General features: G+C 39.1%; 1 pseudogene; it reads left to right on the top strand.

The window, feature by feature from the left end:
• LOC125535058 overlaps positions 1–21,983 on the top strand; it is a 71,066-nt pseudogene that overhangs the window by 32,411 nt on the left and 16,672 nt on the right.

The raw sequence follows: 21,983 nt of genomic DNA, 5'->3' as shown, positions 1-21,983 counted from the left end.
TATTCATTGTTGGTGTATTCATGCCTGAGCACGTGCTTAATAATAGTTTTGTTGATCTGCACAAGAACTTCGACACTAGAAGCAAAAAAGCCTTGGAAACAAGTATCAAACTACAGAGAAGATCATTTACCCGCAAAGACCTTCAAATGGTGAAAATCAAATGCTCAAAGGATGATGTGAGAGTCCATAAGTTGGCAAATTTGTTCATTTCAAATGGTGTACCCCTTGACAAGATTTTAGTCCATCAGAGTGGGAGTGCTTGTGAGTCATACCACATACCTTCTCTTCATATTCCGCATACCTTATCTTCGTATGCCATTTATATGTTCCCATGCTATTTTCTGACAGATGCAAGATACATACTATATGGTTCCTGAAAAACTAAGTCTATACCACTATATAGGGTGATGTAACTATAAATATTAGCCATTCGATAATATGCTCCATCTAATGGTTGGGAGATAGCAAATCCGAGCATTACCATTTGTTGGATGAAATTTTCATTTCATAGGATTCTGCCACGTCACCTTGTAATTGAACTCCCACTCTATCATCTCATAGTGTTCTAGAAGCATGTTTCCCCATGCAAATAATTATCCATAATGCGCAAATAAAAAAGGGATGGAGAACAATCCTCATTCCAGAGGGGTGAGAACCGAGTTAGATTATACTGGAGCAGGACCAGTATGTTAACATGGTAGCAGATAAAATGTTAGCAATGCAATTGTATAATATTGAAGCATTAATAAAGCACAACCATTACTTAAGCTATTTAGAGATAAAAATATGTGCACTTCGACTAAAATAGCATTAAACACAAAATAATGAACTCCCCACGATCCCTATTTTTCACAATTATTGAATTACTGGCGTTTCTGGTTTCATACCAAATCTCATTTGTAAGTTTGTACCAAGAACACCCTTTTGGCTTTGATCAACAAAGATGAGCATCAATTTGAGCTTTTAATTGTTTTTCTCCCTATTGTTATATATTGATGACGTGTGCAATTTGCTAGTAGGAGAACTATGTTTAATTCGCATATGATCTGCTTCGTGTAAGATGTTAGATGAGAATCTCGTGTTTTCAACTTAAATTTGTTGCTTCCTAGATGGCCCTGATCTACACACTCGTCCAGTCACTGGTACTTATTTTCAACCAGATCTCCATGCACATAAGTGTTGGGGAACACAGTAATTTCAAAAATTTCCTACGCACACACAAGATCATGGTGATGCATAGCGACGAGAGGGGAGATTTTTGTCTACGTACCCTCGTAGACCGTAAGAGAAAGCATTATGACAACGCGGTTGATGTAGTCATACATCTTCACGATCGACCAATCCTAGTACCGAAAGTACGGCACCTCCACGATCTGCACACGTTCATCTCGGTGACGTCCCACGAACTCATGATCCAGCAGAGTGTCGAGGGAGAGCTTCATCATCACGACAGCGTGATGACGGTGATGATGATGCTACCAGAACAGGGCTTCGTCTAAGCACCGCTACGATATAACCGAGGTGGATTATGGTGGAGGGGGGCACCGCACACGGCTGGAAACAATCAACTTGTGTGTTCTAGGGTGCCCCCTGCCCCCGTATATAAAGCAGCAAGGGGGAGGCCGGCCGGCCCTTGGACGCGCTAGGAGAGGAGTCCTCCTCTTCCTACTCCTACTAGGAGGGGGATCAGAAAGGAAGGAGGAGAGGGAGAAGGAAAGGGGGGCGCTGCCCCCTTCCCTAGTCTAATTCGGACCAAAGGGGGAGGGGGAGGGGGCGCGCGGCTGGCCCTGGCCGGCCCTCTCTCTCTCCACTAAGGCCCATGTGGCCCATTAGTTCTCCCGGGGGGTTCCGGTAACCCTCTGGTACTCTGGTTTTATCCGAAATCACCCGGAACACTTCTGGTGTCCGAATATAGCTGTCCAATATATCAACCTTTTGTCTCGACCATTTTGAGACTCCTCGTCATGTCCGTGATCACATCCGGGACTCCGAACTACCTTTGGTTCATCAAAACACTCATAATACCGATCATCACCGAACGTTAAGCGTGCGGACCCTATGGGTTCGAGAACTATGTAGACATGACCGAGACTCATCTCCGTTCAATAACCAATAGCGGAACCTGGATGCTCATATTGGTTCCTACATATTCTACGAAGATCTTCATCGGTCAAACCGCACAACAACATACGTTGTTCCCTTTGTCATCGGTATGTTACTTGCCCAAGATTCGATCGTCGGTATCTCAATACCTAGTTCAATCTCGTTACCGGCAAGTCTCTTTACTCGTTCCGTAATGCAACATCCCGCAACTAACTCATTAGTCACATTGCTTGCAAGGCTTATAGTGATGTGCATTACCGAGAGGGCCCAGAGATACCTCTTCGACAATCGGAGTGACAAATCCTAATCTCGATCTATGCCAACTCAACAAACACCATCGGAGACACCTGTAGATCATCTTTATAATCACCTAGTTACATTGTGACGTTTGATAGCACACAAGCTGTTCCTCCGATATTCGGGAGTTGCATAATCTCATAGTCATAGGAACATGTATAAGTCTTGATGAAAGCAATAGCAATAAAACTAAACGATCATTTATGCTAAGCTAACGAACGAGTCTTGTCCATCTCATCATTCTCTAATGATGTGATCCCATTCATCAAATGGCCACACATGTCTATGGTCAGGAAACTTAACCATCTTTAATTAATGAGCTAGTCAAGTAGAGGCATACTAGGGACACTCTGTTTTGTCTATGTATTCACACATGTACTAAGTTTTCGGTTAATACAATTCTAGCATGAATAATAAACATTTATCATGATATAAGGAAATATAAATAACAACTTTATTATTTCCTCTAGGGCATATTTCCTTCACTCTCCCACTTGCACTAGAGTCAATAATCTAGTTCACATCGCCATGTGATTTAACACCAATAGTTCACATCTTCATGTGATTAGTTCACATCTCCATGTGACAAATACCCAAAGGGTTTACTAGAGTCAATAATCTAGTTCAGATCGCTATGTGATTAACACCCAAAGAGTGATCATGTTTTTCTTGTGAGAGAAGTTTAGGGGTCTGTAACATTCAGATCCGTATGTATTTTGCAAATTTATATGTCTACAATACTCTACACGGAGCTACTCTAGATAATTTCTCCCACTTTCAATATGTATCTAGATCGAGACTTAGAGTCATCTAGATCGATGTAAACTCTTTACAACGAACTCTTTTATCACCTCCATAATCGAGAAATATTTCCTTAGTCCTCTAAGGATAATTTTGACCGCTGTCCAGTGATCTACTCCTAGATCACTATTGTACTCCCTTGCCAGAATCATGCTAAGCTATACAATAAGACTGGTACACAGCATAGCATACTTTATAGAACCTATCACTGAGGCATAGAGAATGACTTTTCATTCTCTTTCTATTTTCTGTTGTGGTCGGGTTTTGAGTCTTTACTCAACTTCACACCTTGCAACACAGGCAAGAACTCCTTCTTTGACTGTTCCATTTTGAACTACTTCTAAATCTTTTCAAGGTATGTACTCATTGAAAAATCTTATCAAGCGTCTTGATCTATCTCTATAGATCTTGATGCTCAATGTGTAAGCAGCTTCACCGAGATCTTTCTTTGAAAAAATTCTTATTCAAGTATCCTTTTATGCTATCCAAAAATTCAGTATCATTTCCAATCGACAATATGTCATCCACATATAATATCAGAAATGCTACAGAGCTCCCACTCACTTTCTGTTAAATACAGGCTTCTCCAAAAGTCTGTATAAAACTATATGCTTTGATTAACTCATCAAAGCATATATTCCAACTCCGAGATGCTTGCACCAGTCCATAGATGGATCGCTGGAGCTTGCACATTTTGTTAGCACCTTTAGGATTGACAAAACTTTCTTGTTGTATCATATACAACTCTTCTTTAGGAATCCATTAAGGAATGCAGTTTTGACATCCGTTTGCCAGATTTCATAAAATACGGCAACTGCTGACATGATTTGGACAGACTTTTAAGCATTGATACGAGTGAGAAAATCTCATCATAGTCAACACCTTGAACTTGTCGAAAACATTTTGTGACAATTCGAGCTTTGTAGATAGTAACACTACTATCAGCGTCCATCTTCCTCTTGAAGATCCATTTATTCTCAATGACTCACCGATCATCAGGCAAGTCAATCAAAGTCCATACTTTGTTCTCATACATGGATCCCATCTCAGATTTCATGGCCTCAAGCCATTTTGCGGAATCTGGGCTCATCATCGCTTCCTCATAGTTCATAGGTTTGTCATGGTCTAGTAACATGACTTCCAGAAAGGATTACCATACCACTCTGGTGCAAACCATACTCTTGTTGTCCTACGATGTTTGGTAGTAACTTGATCTGAAGTTTCATGATCATCATCATTAGCTTCCTCACTAATTGGCGTAGAATATCACTAGAACTGATTTATGTGATGAACTACTTTCCAATTCGGGAGAAGGTACAATTACCTCATCAAGTTCTACGTTCCTCCCACTCACTTCTTTTGAGAGAAACTTCTTCTCTAGAAAGGATCCATTCTTAGCAATGAATATCTTGCCTTCGGATCTGTGATAGAAGGTGTACCCAACAGTTTTTTTGGGTATCCTATGAATACGCACTTTTCCTATTTGGTTTGAGCTTATCAGGCTGAAACTTTTTCACATAAGCATCACAACCCCAAACTTTAAGAAATGACAGCTTAGGTTTCTAGCCAAACCATAGTTCATACTGTCTCATCTCAACTGATTAGACGGTGCCCTATTTAACGTGAATGTAGCTGTCTCTAATGCATAACCCCAAAACGATAGTGGTAAATCGGTAAGAGACATCATAGATTGCACTATATCCAATAAAGTACGGATATGACGTTCGGACACACCATTATGCTGTGGTGTTACAGGTGGCATGAATTTGTGAAACAATTCCACATTGTTTTAGTTGAGGACCAAAATCGTAAGTCAAATATTCGTCTCCATGATCAGATCGTGGAAACTTTATTTTCTGTTTACGATGATTTTCCACTTCACTCTGAAATTCTTTGAACTTTTCAAATGTTTTAGACTTATGTTTCATCAAGTAGATATACCCATATCTGCTCAAATCATCAGTGAAGGTCAGTATACATTAGTATGTATTATTTCCGCCGCGAGCTTCAACACTCATTGGACCGTATACATCAGTATGTATTATTTCCAATAAGTTAGTTGTTCGCTCCATTGTTCCGGAGAACGGAGTCTTAGTCATCTTGCCCATGAGGCATGGTTCGCAAGCATTAAGTGATTCATAATCAAGTGATTCCAAAAGCCCATCAGCATGGAGTTTCTTCATGCGCTTTACACCAATATGACCTAAACGGTAGTGCCATAAATAAGTTGCACTATCATTATTAACTTTGCATCTTTTGGCTTCAATATTATGAATATGTGTATCACTACAATCAAGATTCAATAAACCATTTATATTGAGTGTATGACCATAGAAGGTTTTATTCATGTAAATTGAATAACAATTATTCTTTGACTTAAATGAATAACTGTATTGCAATAAACATGATCCAATCATATTCATGCTCAACGCAAACACCAAATAACATTTATTTTAGGTTCAACACTAATCCCGAAGGTAAAGAGAGTGCGCGATGGTGATATTATCAACCTTGGAATCACTTCTAACACACATCTTTCATCTTGCCCTTAACTAGTCTCTATTTATTTTGCAACTCCCGTTTTAAGTTACTACTCTTAGCAACTGAACCAGTATCAAATACCGAGGGGTTGCTGTAAACACTAGTAAAGTACACATCAATAACATGTATATCAAATATACTTTTGTTCACTTTGCCATCCTTTTATCGTCAAGTATCTAGGGCAGTTCCACTTCCAGTGACCCTTTCCTTTGCAGTAGAAGCACTCAATTCCAAGCTTGGGTCTAGCGTTGGGATTCTTCATGGGAGCAGCAACTTGCTTGCTATTCTTCTTTGAAGTTCCTCTTTCTTTCCCTTTGCCCTTTTCTTGAAACTAGTGGTGTTTTTAACCATCAACACTTGATGCTATTTCTTGACTTCTACCTTCGCTGATTTCAGCATCGCGAAGAGCTTGGGAATTACTTTCGTCATCCCTTGCATATTATAGTTCATCACTAAGTTCTAGTAAGTTGGTGATAGTGACTACAGAACTTTGTCAAATACTATCTTATCTCCAATATTAACTCCCACTTGATTCAAGCAATTGTAGTACCCACACAATTTGAGCACATGCTCACTGGTTGAGCTATTCTCCTCCATCTTGTAGGCAAAGTATTGTCAGAGGTCTCCTACCTCTTGACACGGGCATGAGTATGAAATACCAATTTCAACTCTTAGAACATCTTATATGCTCTGTGGCGTTCAAAAACATTTTTGAAGTCCCGGTTCTAAGCCGTAAAGCATGGTGCACTAAACTATTAAGTAGTCATCATACCTGACAACACAAGTATAGGGGATCGCAACATCTTTCGAGGGTAAAGTATTCAACCCAAATTTATTGATTCGGCACAAGGGGAGCCAAAGAATATTCTCAAGTATTAGCAGCTAAGTGGTCAATTCAACCACACCTGGAAACTTAATATCTGCAGCAAAGTGTTTAGTAGCAAAGTAATATGATAGTAGTGATAACAGTAGAAAAGGTAACAGTAGTAAAAGTAATGTTTTTGGTATTTGCTACCTCTTGAGCACTGCGTTGGATTTCCCCGAATAGGAAGGGATGATGCAGCAAAGTAGCGTAAGTATTTCCCTCTGTTTTTGAGAACCAAGGTATCAATCCAGTAGGAGGCTACGCTCGAGTCCCTCGTACCTACACAAAAACAATAGCTCAACGCAACCAACGCGCTTAGGGGTTGTCAATCCCTTCACGGTCACTTATGAAAGTGAGATCTGATAGAGATGATAAATAATATTTTTTTGGTATTTTTGGTATAGAGATGCAAAGTAAATAAAGCAAAAGCAAAGCAATAATAAAGTGATGGAGATTGATATGATGAGAAAGAGACCCGGGGGCCATAGGTTTCACTAGTGGCTTCTCTCAAGAGCATAAATATTCTACGGTGGGTGAACAAATTACTATTGAGAAATTGACAGAATTGAGCATAGTTATGAGAATATCTAGGTATGATCATGTATATAGGCATCACGTCCGAGACAAGTAGACCGAAACGATTCTGCATCTACTACTATTATTCCACTCATCGACCGCTGTCCAGCATGCATCTAGAGTATTAAGTTAAAAACAGAGTAATGCCTTAAGCAAGATGACATGATGTAGAGGGATAGTTTCATGCAATATGATAAAAAACCCATCTTGTTATCCTCGATGGCAACGATACAATACGTATCTTGCTGCCCCTTCTGCCAGGGGAAAGGACACCGCAAGATCGAACCCAAAGCTAAGCACTTCTCCCATGGCAAGAACAACCAATCTAGTAGGCCAAACCAAACTGATAATTCGAAGAGACTTGCAAAGATAACCAATCATACATAAAAGAATTCAGAGAAGATTCAAATATTATTCATAGATAGACTTGATCATAAACCCACAATTCATCGGTCTCAACAAACACACCGTAAAAAGAAGATTACATCGAATAGATCTCCACGAGAGAGGGGGAGAACATTGTATTGAGATCCAAAAAGAGAGAAGAAGCCATCTAGCTACTAGCTATGGACCCGTAGGTCTGAAGTAAACTACTCACACTTCATCGGAGGGGCTTGGATGATGATGTAGAAGCCCTCCGTGATCGATGCCCCTCTGGCGGAGCTTCGGAACAGGCCCCAAGATGGGATCTCGTGGATACAGAAAGTTGCAGCGGTGGAATTAGGTTTTTGGCTCTGTCCCCGATCATTTGGGGGTACGTGGATATATATAGGAGGAAGAAGTACGTCGGTGGAGCTTTGAGGGGCCCACGAGGCAGGGGGCGCGCCCTAGGGGGGCGCCCCCTACCCTCGTGACCACCTTGTGGCTTTCTTGACGGAGGGTCCAAGTCTCCTGGATCTTATCTGATGAGAAAATCACGTTTCTGAAGGTTTCATTCCGTTTGGACTCCGTTTGATATTCCTTTTCTTCAAAACCCTCAAACGGGCAAAAAACGGCAATTCTGGGCTGGGCCTCTGGTTAATAGGTTAGTCCCAAAAATAATATAAAAGTGGATAATAAAGCCCAATAATGTCTAAAACAGTAGATAATATAGCATGGAGCAATCAAAAATTATAGATACGTTGGAGACGTATCAAGCATCCCCAAGCTTAATTCCTGCTCGTCCTCGAGTAGGTAAATGATAAAAACAGAATTTTTGATGCGGAGTGCTACTTGGCATAATTTCAATGTAAATCTTCTTAATTGTGGTATGAATATTCAGATTCGAAAGATTCAAGACAAAAGTTCATATTGATATAAAAATAATATTACTTCAAGCATACTAACAAAGCAACTATGTCTTCTCAAAATATCATGGCCAAAGAAAGCTATCCCTACAAAATCATATAGTCTGGCTATGCTCTATCTTCACCACACAAAGTATTTAAATCATGCACAACCCCGATGACAAGCCAAGCAATTGTTTCATACTTTTGACATTTTCAAAACTTTTTCGATCTTCACGCAATACATGAGCGTGAGCCATGGATATAGCACTATAGGTGGAATAGAATGGTGGTTGTGGAGAAGACAAAAAGGGAGAAGATAGTCTCACATCAACTAGGCGTATTAACGGGCTATGGAGATGCCCATCAATAGATATCAATGTGAGTGAGTAGGGATTGCCATGCAACGGATGCACTAGAGCTATAAGTATATGAAAGCTCAACAAAAGGAACTAAGTGGGTGTGCATCCAACTCACTTGCTCACGAAGACCTAGGGCATTTTGAGGAAGCCCATCATTGGAATATACAAGCCAAGTTCTATAATGAAAAATTCCCACTAGTATATGATAGTGACATAATGAGAGACTCTCTATGATGAAGATCATGGTGCTACTTTGAAGCACAAGTGTGGTAAAAGGATAGTAACATTGTCCCTTCTCTCTTTTTCTCTCATTTTTTTGGGCCTTCTCTTTTTTTATGGCCTCTTTTTTTATTATTTTTTTCATCCGGAGTCTCATCCCGACTTGTGGGGGAATCATAGTCTCCAGCATCCTTTCCTCACTGGGACAATTCTCTAATAATGATGATCATCACACTTTTATTTTTCTTACAACTCAACAATTACAACTCGATACTTAGAACAAAATATGACTCTATATGAATGCCTCCGGCGGTGTACCGGGATATGCAATGAATCAAGAGTGACATGTATGAAAGAATTATGAACAGTGGCTTTGCCACAAATACGATGTCAACTACATGATCATGCTAGCAATATGACAATGATGGAGCGTGTCATAATGAACGGAACGGTGGAAAGTTGCATGGCAATATATCTCGGAATGGCTATGGAAATGCCATAATAGGTAGGTATGGTGGCTGCTTTGAGGAAGGTATTTGGTGGGTGTATGATACCGGCGAAAAGTGTGCGGTATTAGAGAGGCTAGCAATGGTGGAGGAAGGAAAGTGCGTATAATCCATGGACTCAACATTAGTCGTAAAGAACTCATATACTTATTGCAAAAATCTAGAAGTTATCAAAGCAAAGTATTACGCGCATGCTCCTATGGGGGTAGATTGGTAGGAAAAGACCATCGCTCGTCCCTGACCGCCACTCATAAGGAAGACAATCAATAAATAAATCATTCTCCGACTTCATCACATAACGGTTCACCATACGTGCATGCTACGGGAATCACAAACTTTAACACAAGCATTTCTCAAATTCACAACTACTCAACTAGCATGACTCTAATATCACCATCCTCATATCTCAAAACAATTATCAAGCATCAATTTCTTCTTAGTATTCAACACACTCATACGAAAGTTTTATTATTAATCTTGCATACCAAGCATATTAGGATTTTAAGCAAATTACCATGCTATTAAGACTCTCAAAATAATCTAAGTGAAGCATGAGAGATCAATAGTTTCTATAAAACAAATCCACCACCGTGCTCTAAAAGATATAAGTGAAGCACTAGAGCAAAATTATATAACTCAAAAGATATAAGTGAAGCACATAGAGTATTCTATCAAATTCCAAATTATGTATGGCTCTCTCAAAAGGTGTGTACAGCAAGGATGATTGTGGTAAACTAATAATCAAAGACTCAAATCATAAAAGATGCTCCAAGCAAAACACATATCATGTGGTGAATAAAAATATAGCTCCAAGTAAAGTTACCGATAGAAGTAGATGAAAGAGGGGATGCCTTCCGGGGCATCCCTAAGCTTTGGCTTTTAGGTGTCCTTAGATTATCTTGGGGGTGCCATGGGCATCCCCAAGCTTAGGCTCTTGCCAATCCTTGTTCCATAATCCATCAAATCTTTACCCAAAACTTGAAAACTTCACAACACAAAACTTAAAGTAGAAAACTCGTGAGCTCCGTTTGCGAAAGAAAACAAAAGACCACTTCAAGGTACTGTAATGAACTCATTATTTATTTATATGGGTGTTAAACCTACTCTATTCCAACTTCTCTATGGATTATAAACTATTTTACTAGCCATAGATTCATCAAAATAAGCAAACAACACACGAAAAGCAGAATCTGTCAAGAACAGAACAGTCTGTAGTAATCTGTAGCTAGCACAAGATCTGGAACCCCAAAAATTCTAAAATAAACTTCTGGACATGAGGCATTTATCTATTAATCATCTTCAAAAATAATTAACTAAATATCACTTTCCAAATAAAAATGACAGCGGTTCTCGTGAGCGCTAAAGTTTCTGTTTTTTACAGCAAGTTCAACAAGACTTTCCCCAAGTCTTCCCAACGGTTCTACTTGGCACAAACACTAATTAAACACAAAAAACACAACCAAAACAGAGGCTAGATAATTTATTTATTACTAAACATGAGCAAAAAGCAAGGAATAAAAATAAAATCGGGCTGCCTCCCAACAAGCGCTATCGTTTAACGCCCCTAGCTAGGCATAACAAGCAAGAATAGATCTAGGTATTGCCATCTTTGGTAGGCAATCCATAAGTGGCTCTCATGATAGATTCATATGGTTATTTTATTTTATTTCTAGGGAATTTTTCCATGCCCTTTTTTAATGGAAATTTAAATCTAATATTCCTTTCCTTCATATCAATAATTGCACCAACCATTCTAAGGAAAGGTCTACCGAGAATAATAGGGCAAGAAGGATTGCAATATATATCAAGAACGATAAAATCTATGGGCACATAATTCCTATTAGCAAAAATAAGAACATCATTAATTCTTCCCATAGGTTTCTTAATACTGGAATCCTCAAGATGCAAGTTTAGAGAGCAATCATCAAAATCAAGGAAATCTAGTAAATCACACAAAGTTTTGGGAATAGTAGAGACACTAGCACCCAAATCACACAAAGCATAAAACTCATAATTTTTAATTTTAATTTTAATATTTGGTTCCCACTCATCATAAAGTTTTCTAGGGATAGAAACTTCCAATTCAAGTTTTTCTTCATAAGATTGCATCAAGGCATCAACGATATGTTTAGTAAACGCTTTATTTTGACTATAAGCGTGAGGAGATTTTAGCACGGATTGCAACAAGGAAACACAATCAATCAAAGAGCAATTTTCATAGTTAAATTCCTTGAAATCCATAATAGTGGGTTTAGCAACATCTAGGGTTTTAATTTCTTCAATCCCACTTTTATCAAATTTAGCATCAAGATCAACAAATTCCGAATTCTTAGAACGCCTTCTAGGTAAAGGTGGATCATATTTAGTCCCATCATTATCAAGATTCATATTGAAAAACAAATATTTAATAGGGGACACATCAATAACTTTTAGATCTTCATCATTATTTTCATAGGAACTAGAAGAAGACGCTTTTATAAAGGCATCTTTCTTAGCACGCATCTTAGCGGTTCTTTCTTTGCACTCGTCAATGGAAATTCTCATGGCTTTGAGAGACTAATTGATATCATGCTTAGGTGGAATAGATCTAAGTTTCAAAGAATCAACATCAAGAGAAATTCTATCAATGTTCCTAGCCAACTCATCAATCTTAAGCAATTTTTCTTCAATCAAAGCATTGAAATTCTTTTGCGAAGTAATAAATTCTTTAATAGTAGATTCAAAATCATAGGGCATATTATTATAATTTCCATAAGAATTGTTGTAGGAATTACCATAATTATTAGAGGAATTACTAGGATACGGCCTAGGATTAAAGTTTCCTCTATACGCGTTGTTACCAAAATTATTCCTACCAACAAAATTCACATCCATAGATTCATTATTATTCTCAATCAAAGTAGACAAAGGCATATCATTAGGATCAGAAGAAACACTTTTATTAGCAAATAATTTCATAAGTTCATCCATCTTTCCACTCAAAACATTAATTTCTTCTATCGCATGCACTTTCTTATTAGTAGATCTTTTAGTGTGCCATTGAGAATAATTAACCATAATATTATCTAGGAGTTTAGTAGCTTCTCCTAAAGTGATTTCCATAAAAGTGCCTCCCGCGGCCGAATCTAAAAGATTTCTAGAAGCAAAATTCAATCCGGCATAAAAAAATTGTATAATCATCCACAAATTCAAACCATGAGTAGGGCAATTACATATCATTAATTTCATTCTCTCCCAAGCTTGTGCAACATGTTCATGATCAAGTTGTTTAAAATTCATAATATCGTTTCTAAGAGAGATGATCTTAGCGGGAGGAAAATACTTAGAGATAAAAGCATCTTTGCACTTGTTCCATGAATCAATACTATTTTTAGGCAAAGACAAAAACCAAGCTTTAGTACGATCTCTAAGCGAGAAAGGAAATAGCTTCAATTTAACAATATCATTATCGACATATTTTTTCTTTTGCATGTCACACAAATCAACAAAGCTATTAAGATGTGTAGCGGCATCTTCACTAGGAAGGCCGGAGAACGGATCTTTCATGACAAGATTCAACAAAGCAGTATTAATTTCACAAGATTCAGCATCGGTAAGAGGAGCAATCATTATTATTGGTATTGGTGAAATCACACAATTTAGTATTATCTTGAGCCATCGCGACAAACAAGCAATCCAACACACGAGCAAACAAAAAGCAAACGACAAAAGAGGCAAATAGAGAGAGAGTGTGTGAGGAAGAGAGAGGGCGAATAAAACGGCAAGGGTGAAGTGGGGGAGAGGAAAATGAGAGGCAAATGGAAAATAATGTAATGTGGGAGATAGGGATTGTGATGGGTACTTGGTATGTTGACTTTTGCGCAGACTCCCCGGCAACGGAGACAGAAATTCTTCTTGCTACCTCTTGAGCACTGCGTTGGATTTCCCCGAAAAGGAAGGGATGATGCAGCAAAGTAGCGTAAGTATTTCCCTCAGTTTTTGAGAACCAAGGTATCAATCCGGTAGGAGGCTACGCTCGAGTCCCTCGTACCTACACAAAAACAATAGCTCAACGCAACCAACGCGCTTAGGGGTTGTCAATCCCTTCACGGTCACTTACGAAAGTGAGATCTGATAGAGATGATAAATTAATTATTTTTTGGTATTTTTGGTATAGAGATGCAAAGTAAATAAAGTGAAAGCAAAGCAATAATAAAGTGATGGAGATTGATATGATGAGAAAGAGACCCGGGGGCCATAGGTTTCACTAGTGGCTTCTCTCAAGAGCATAAATATTCTACGGTGGGTGAACAAATTACTGTTGAGCAATTGACAGAATTGAGCATAGTTATGAGAATATCTAGGTTTGATTATGTATATAGGCATCACGTCCGAGACAAGTAGACTAAAACGATTCTGCATCTACTACTATTACTCCACTCATCGACCTCTATCCAGCATGCATCTAGATTATTAAATTAAAAACAGAGTAACGCCTTAAGCAAGATGACATGATGTAGAGGGATAGTTTCATGCAATATGATAAAAACCCCATCTTGTTATCCTCGATGGCAACGATACTATACGTGCCTTGCTACCCCTTCTGTCACTGGGAAAGGACACCGCAAGATCGAACCCAAAGCTAAGCACTTCTCCCATGGCAAGAACAACCAATCTAGTAGGCCAAACCAAACTGATAATTCAAAGAGACTTGCAAAGATAACCAATCATACATAAAAGAATTCAGAGAAGATTCAAATATTATTCATAGATAGACTTGATCATAAACCCACAATTCATCGGTCTCAACAAACACACTGCAAAAAGAAGATTACATCGAATAGATCTCCACGAGAGACGGGAGAACATTGTATTGAGATCCAAAAAGAGAGAAGAAGCCATCTAGATACTAGCTATGGACCCGTAGGTCTGAAGTAAACTACTCACACTTCATCGGAGGGGCTTGGATGATGATGTAGAAGCCCTCCGTGATCGATGCCCCCTCCGGCGGAGCTCCGGAACATGCCCCAAGATGGGATCTCGTGGATACAGAAAGTTGCGGCAGTGGAATTAGGTTTTTGGCTCCGTCCCCGATCGTTTGGGGGTACGTGGATATATATAGGAGGAAGAAGTATGTCGGTGGAGCTCCGAGGGGCCCATGAGGCAGGGGGCATGCCCTAGGGGGGGGCGCCCCCTACCCTCGTGACCACCTCGTGGCTTTCTTGACGGAGGGTCCAAGTCTCCTGGATCTTATCTGATGAGAAAATCACGTTTCCGAAGGTTTCATTCCATTTGGACTCCGTTTGATATTCCTTTTCTTCAAAACCCTAAAACAGGCAAAAAACAGCAATTCTGGGATGGGCCTCCGGTTAATAGGTTAGTCCCAAAAATAATATAAAAGTGGATAATAAAGCCCAATAATGTCTAAAACAGTAGATAATATAGCATGGAGCAATCAAAAATTATAGATACGTTGGAGACGTATCAGTATTTTGTAGTGATGATAGGAATAGCAACGGGAAAGTAAATAAGCGAAGAACAATATATGGAAAGCTCGTAGGCAATGGATCGGTGATGGAGAATTATACCGGATGCGGTTCATCATGTAACAGTCATAACCTAGGGTGACACAGAACTAGCTCCAGTTCGTCAATGTAATGTAGGCATGTATTCCGAATATAGTCATACGTGCTTATGGAAAAGAACTTGCATGACATCTTTTGTCCTACCCTCCCGTGGCAGCGGGGTCCTTATGGAAACTAAGGGATATTAAGGCCTCCTTTTAATAGAGTAAAAGAACAAAACATTAACACATAGTGAATACATGAACTCCTCAAACTACGGTCATCACCGGTAAGTATCCCGATTATTGTCACTTCGGGGTTAACGGATCATAACACATAATAGGTGACTATAGACTTGCAAGATAGGATCAAGAACACTCATATATTGATGAAAACATAATAGGTTCAGATCTGAAATCATGGCACTCGGGCCCTAGTGACAAGCATTAAGCATAGCAAAGTCATCGCAACATCAATCTCAGAACATAGTGGACACTAGGGATCAAACCCTAACAAAACTAACTCGATTACATGATAGATCCCATCCAACCCATCACTGTCCAGCAAGCCTACGATGGAATTACTCACGCACGGCGGTGAGCATCATGAAATTGGTGATGGAGGATGGTTGATGATGACGATGGCGACAGATTCCCCTCTCCGGAGCCCCGAACGGAATCCAAATCAGCCCTCCCGCGAGGTTTTAGGGCTTGGCGGCGGCTTTGTATCGTAAAACGCGATGATTTCTTCTCTTTGATTTTTTCCCCAAAACACAATATATGGAGTTGGAGTTGGAGTTGCAGTCGGAGAGGCAACAGGGGGCCCACGAGGTAGGGGGCGCGCCCCCCACCCTCGTGGAGAGGTGGTGGGCCCCTGGCCTTCATCTTTTGCAGGTATTTTTCATATTTTCTGAAAAGTGGCTCCGTAAAGTTTCAAGTCATTCCGAGAATGTTTGTTTCTGCACATAAATAACACCATGGTAATTCTGCTGAAAACAGCGTCAGTCCGGGTTAGTTCCATTCAAATCATGCAAGTTAGAGTCCAAAACAAGGGCAAAGGTGTTTGCAAAAGTAGATATGACGGAGACATATCAACTCCCCCAAGCTTAAACCTTTGCTTGTTCTCAAGCAATTCAGTTGATAAACTGAAAGTGATAAAGAAAAACTTTTACAAACTCTATTTGCTCTTATTGTTGTAAATATGTAAAGCCAGCATTCAAGTTTTCAGCAAAGATTATAACTAACCACATTCACAATAACGCATAGGTCTCAAGTTTACTCATATCAATAGCATAATCAACTAGCGAGCCATAATAATAAATCTCGGATGACAACACTTTCTCAAAACAATCATAATATGATATAACAAGATGGTATCTCGCTAGCCCTTTCTGAGACCACAAAACATAAATGCAGAGCACCTTTAAAGACCAAGGACTGACTAGACATTGTAATTCATGGTAAAAGAGATCCAGTCAAGTCATACTCAATGTAAACCAACAGTAATGAATGCAAATGACAGCGGTGCTCTCCAACCGGTGCTTTTTAATAAGAGGATGATGACTCAGCATAAAAGTAAATAGATAGGCCCTTCGCAGAGGGAAGCGGGGATTTGTAGAGGTGCCAGAGCTCGGTTTTGAAATAGAGGTGAATAGTATTTTGAGCGGTACACTTTCATTGTCAACATAACAACCAAGAGATGGTGATATCTTCCATGCTACACACATTATAGGCGGTTCCCAAACAGAATGGTAAAGTTTATACTCCCCCTTCCACCAACAAGCATCAATCCATGGCTCGCTCGGAACAACGAGTGCCTCCAACTAACAAGAGTCCCAGGGGGAGTTTTGTTTGCAATTATTTTGATTTAGTTTGCATAAAGCATGGGACTGGGCATCCCGGTGACCAGCCATTTATCTCGTGAGTGAGGAGCGGAGTCCACTCCTCTTGAGAATAACCCGCCTAACATGGAAGATACAGACATCCCTAGTTGATACATGAGCTATTCGAGCATACAAAACAGGATATTTATTTGAAGGTTTAGAGTTTGGCACATACAAATTTACTTGGAACGGAAGGTAGATATCGTATATAGGTAGGTATAGTGGACTCATGTGGAATAACTTTGGGGTTTAAGGGATTGGATGCACAAGCAGTATCCCCGCTTAGAACAGGTGAAGGCTAGCAAAAGACTGGAAAGCGACCAGCTAGAGAGCGACAACGGTCATGAACATGCATTAAAATTAATCAACACCGAATGCAAGCATGAGTAGGATATAATCCACCATGAACATAAACATCGTGAAGGCTATGTTGATTTTGTTTCAACTACATGCGTGAACATGTGCCAAGTCAAGTCACTTAAATCATTCAGAGGAGGATACCACCCTATCATACCACATCATAACTATCTCAATAGCATGTTGGCACGCAAGGTAAACCATTATAACTCATAGCTAATCACGCATGGCACAAGAAACTATGATCTCTAGTTGTCATTGCAAACATGTTTATTCATAATAGGCTGAATCAGGAACGATGAACTAATCATATTTACAAAAACAAAAGAGGTCGAGTTCATACCAGCTTTTCTCATCTCATCTAGTCCATCATATATCATCATAATTGCCTTTCACTTGCACGATAGAACGATGTGAATAATAATAATAGTGCTCGTGCATTGGACTAAGCTGGAATCTGCAAGCATTCAATAAACAGGAGAAGACAAAGCAATATGGGCTCTTTTGTCAGATAAACAATAATGCATATAAGATCCATTTCAACAATTTAATTATGGTCTTCTCCTATCGACCCCCAAAGGAAAGAAAATAAATAAAACTATTTACACGGGAAAGCTCCCAACAAGCAAAAGAAGAACAGGAAATATTTTTGGGTTTTCTTTTTAATTACTACTAGAAGCATGGAAATTAAAACTAGCTAAAATCTACAACTAATATTTTTTTGTTTTTCTTAAGGTTTATTAAACACACAAGAAGAAAGCATAAAAAGGAAATAAACTAGCATGGATGATACAATGAAAAAGTATGAGCACCGACATCTAGTAATACGTGTATGAACATAAATGTAATGTCGGTGGGAAATACATACTCCCCCAAGCTTAGGCTTTTGGCCTAAGTTGGTCTATGGCCACGGCTGACCTGGCAAATATCCATAATAGTAGTTGGGGTCATACTGCGATGGAGAAGAGGAAGACTCCGATTGCCACTGGCTGACAATCATCTCCGGATCCCACTGGTTATTAGATTGTCGTGGAGGATCAACTTGTGGTTTCGTCTCTGGCTCCACGGCTGGTGCAGGGTTCCGGTAGGCGTGAATAGCCTTCAACGGAACAAGGTACGTGCCTGAAGATAAATCAAACAAAGAAGGAGCAGGCAGGGTAATAGTCTCAGGATGATGTTTGTTAAAGAACAATTGATATTTAAGCTCTCCTTCCCTATTCTTAACAATAAAATCATGTGCCACCATACTTTTATAATCTAAATAAACACGAGGCAGCACTTTTTCTTCCTTCTCATAGTGCCTAATAGGTATGTTAAAATGTGCAGCTAGGCGTGAAGCATAGATGCCTCCAAAGATGGGCCCCTTTGTACGGTTCCGACTTAACCGTTTGGCAATAATGCCGCCCATAGTAACAGAGTTATCACCATATAAACCGTGGAGCAAAATAATAATATCAGGGATACTAAGGTTTCCACAGTTTCTGCGACCAATTAAGAAACGACTAGCAAATAATGCAAAACAACGTAAAACAGGAAAATGTATGCTAGTGATTCATGCATCAGAAACCTTCCTTGTTTCCCCTACAGTGATAGTATCAATAAACCCCTCCACATCATCACGATGTGGTTCTTCTGTCTTGCCCTCAAAAGGGACTAAACAAATCCGACAGAAATCATAAAGTGGCATCTCCTTATGCTCATCATATAAATAAAACTCCACCATAGGTGGTGAGCTCCTAGAATGGAAATGAAAGTTTTGCACAAAGATATTTGTGAGTAAGAGATACTGATTGCATTGGTCATGGAGGAAAGCGGTGAGGCCTGCATTCTTAGCCAATTCATGAAAATCTTCATAAATACCGGCTGCTCTCAAGAAATCATCGGAAGGCCATTCACACGCCCGAACCTCCGCGGTGCGAGGCAGATTATACTTAGGCTTCGGTGCCTTTTCCTTCGAGCTTTGGCTCGATGAGCCCCTCAAAAGTCTCCTCATCATTTTCTGAAAAATTCTGAAATTTTTAGTAACTTCAAAATAAAAGTAAACCAAACTCAATAATATTGATAGCAACTACTCCTACAAGTGCCTAGAGCCTATATCATGCATCAAAACTACTTTTGACCATATAAATTTGACATGCAAGCTCAAGAATAGGGTCACCTAAGCAGCAAAAATTTGCAATGAATAAAGCACTAGAACAAAAACTAATTGGACCAATGGAGGAGTCACATACCAAGGAACAATCACCCCAAGCAGTTTTGTGAGAGGTGCTTTGAGCAAGGAGATCGAAAATGGTAGCAAAATGAGCTAGAACTCGTGCTTGAACTGGATATTCGTGTTTGTGGGAGGAAGAAGAAGTGTGTGGGTGAAAGGATAAGTGGAGGAGGGCCATAGTGGGCCCACGAGGCAGGGGGCGCACCCAGGGGGTAGGGCGCGCCCTCCACCCTCGTGGGCAGGTGGTTGACCCCCTGATGTGTTCTCAGTGCCAAATATTCTCAAATATTCTAGAAAAAAATCATATTTAAATTTCAGGGCATTTGGAGAACTTTTATTTTCGGGGTATTTTTATATTGCACGGATAATCAGATAACAGACAGAAAAATATTTATTTTTATTTTATTTAATATAAATAACATAAAGTAAAAGTGGGGTACAGAAGGTTGTGCCTTCTAGTTTCATCCATCTCATGATCATCAAAAGGAATCCACTAACAAGGTTGATCAAGTCTTGTTAACGAACTCATACCGAATAAAATGGAACCGGAGAAATTTCGAATAACAATATGTTACCTCAACGGGGATATGCACATCCCCAATAATAAGAATATCATATTTCTTCTTGATAGTAGGAAGAGGAAATTCAAAACCTCCAAATATAATCGATGGAATTTTTCCAATAGAGTTGATACTATGAACTTGAGGTTGTTTCCTCGGAAAGTGTACCGTATGCTCATTACCATTAACATGAAAAGTGACATTGCCTTTAGTGCAATCAATAACAGCCCCTGCAGTATTCAAAAAGGGTCTTCCAAGAATAATATACATACTATCATCCTCGAGAATATCAAGAATAACAAAGTCCGTTAAAATAGTACCATTTGCAACTACAACAGGCACATCCTCACAAATTCCGATAGGTATAGCAGTTGATTTATCAGCCATTTGCAAAGATATTTCAGTAGGTGTCAACTTATTCAAATCAAGTCTACGATATAAAGAGAGAGGCATAACACTAACACCGGTTCCAAGATCACATAAAGCAGTTTTAACATAGTTTCTTTTAATGGAGCATGGTATAGTGGGTACTCCTGGATCTCCAAGTTTCTTTGGTATTCCACTCTTAAAAGTATAATTAGCAAGCATGGTGGAAATTTCAGCTTCCGGTATATTTCTTTTATTTGTAATTATATCTTTCATGTACTTAGCATAAGGATTGGTTTTGAGCATGTCAGTTAATTGCATACGCAAAAAGATAGGTCTAATCATTTCAGCAAAGCGCTCAAAATCCTCATCATCCTTTTTCTTGGATGGTTTGGGAGGAAAATGCATGGGTTTCTGAACCCAAGGCTCTCTTTCTTTACCATGTTTCCTAGCAACAAAGTCTTTCTTATCATAGCGTTGATTCTTTGATTGTGGGTTATCAAGATCAACAGCAGGTTCAATTTCTATATCATTATCATTACTAGGTTGAGCATCATCCTGAACATTATTATTAGCACTATCAGTAGTTTCAGGTTCATTACCAGATTGTGTTTCAGCATCAGAAATAGAAATATCATTTGGATTCTCAGGTGGTTCAATAACAGGTTCACTAGAATCATGCAAAGTCCTATCATTTTTCTTTTTCTTCTTTTTAGAAGAACTAGGTACATCTATATTATTTCTCTGAGAATCTTGCTCAATTCTCTTAGGGTGGCCTTCAGGATACAAAGGTTCCTGAGTCATTCTACCAGTTCTAGTAGCCACTCTAACAGCATTATCATTATCTTTACTATTCAATTCATTGAGCAAGTCATTTTGAGCTTTAAGTACTTGTTCTACTTGAGTGGTAACCATAGAGGCATGTTTACTAATAAGTTTAAGTTCACCTTTGACATTAGCCATATAATCACCCAAGTGTTCAAGCATATTTGAATTGTATTTCAATTGCCTACCAAAATAAGCATTAAAATCTTCTTGCTTAGCCATAAATTTATCAAACTCATCTAAGCATGGGCTAGCAAATTTAGTAAATGGGATTTCAGCTTTATCATATCTGTAGAGAGAATTTACCTTTACTACATGTGTCGGGTTATCAAGACCATGAGTTTCTTCAATAGGTAATGGATTAAGATTATATGTTTCTTCAACAGGTGGTAGATTAAGACCAAGTATTTCTTCAATAGGAGATAAATTCTTAACATCTTCAGCTTTAATACGTTTTTCTTTCATAGATTTTTTTGCCTCTTGCATATCTTCAGGACTGACAAATAGAATACCCCTCTTCTTCGGAGTTGGTTTAGGAATAGGCTCAGGAATTGGCTCCGGAGGTGTCCAATTATTTTCATTTGTCAACATATTGTTCAATAAAATTTCAGCTTCATCCAGTGTTCTTTCCCTGAAAACAGAACCAGCACAACTATCCAGGTAATCTCTGGAGGCATCGGTTAGCCCATTATAGAAGATATCA

The sequence above is a fragment of the Triticum urartu genome, chromosome 2, assembly GCF_003073215.2.
Source record: "Triticum urartu cultivar G1812 chromosome 2, Tu2.1, whole genome shotgun sequence".
In the NCBI taxonomy this organism is placed as follows: Eukaryota; Viridiplantae; Streptophyta; class Magnoliopsida; order Poales; family Poaceae; genus Triticum; species Triticum urartu.
This window is presented reverse-complemented; position numbering and strand designations above follow the sequence as displayed.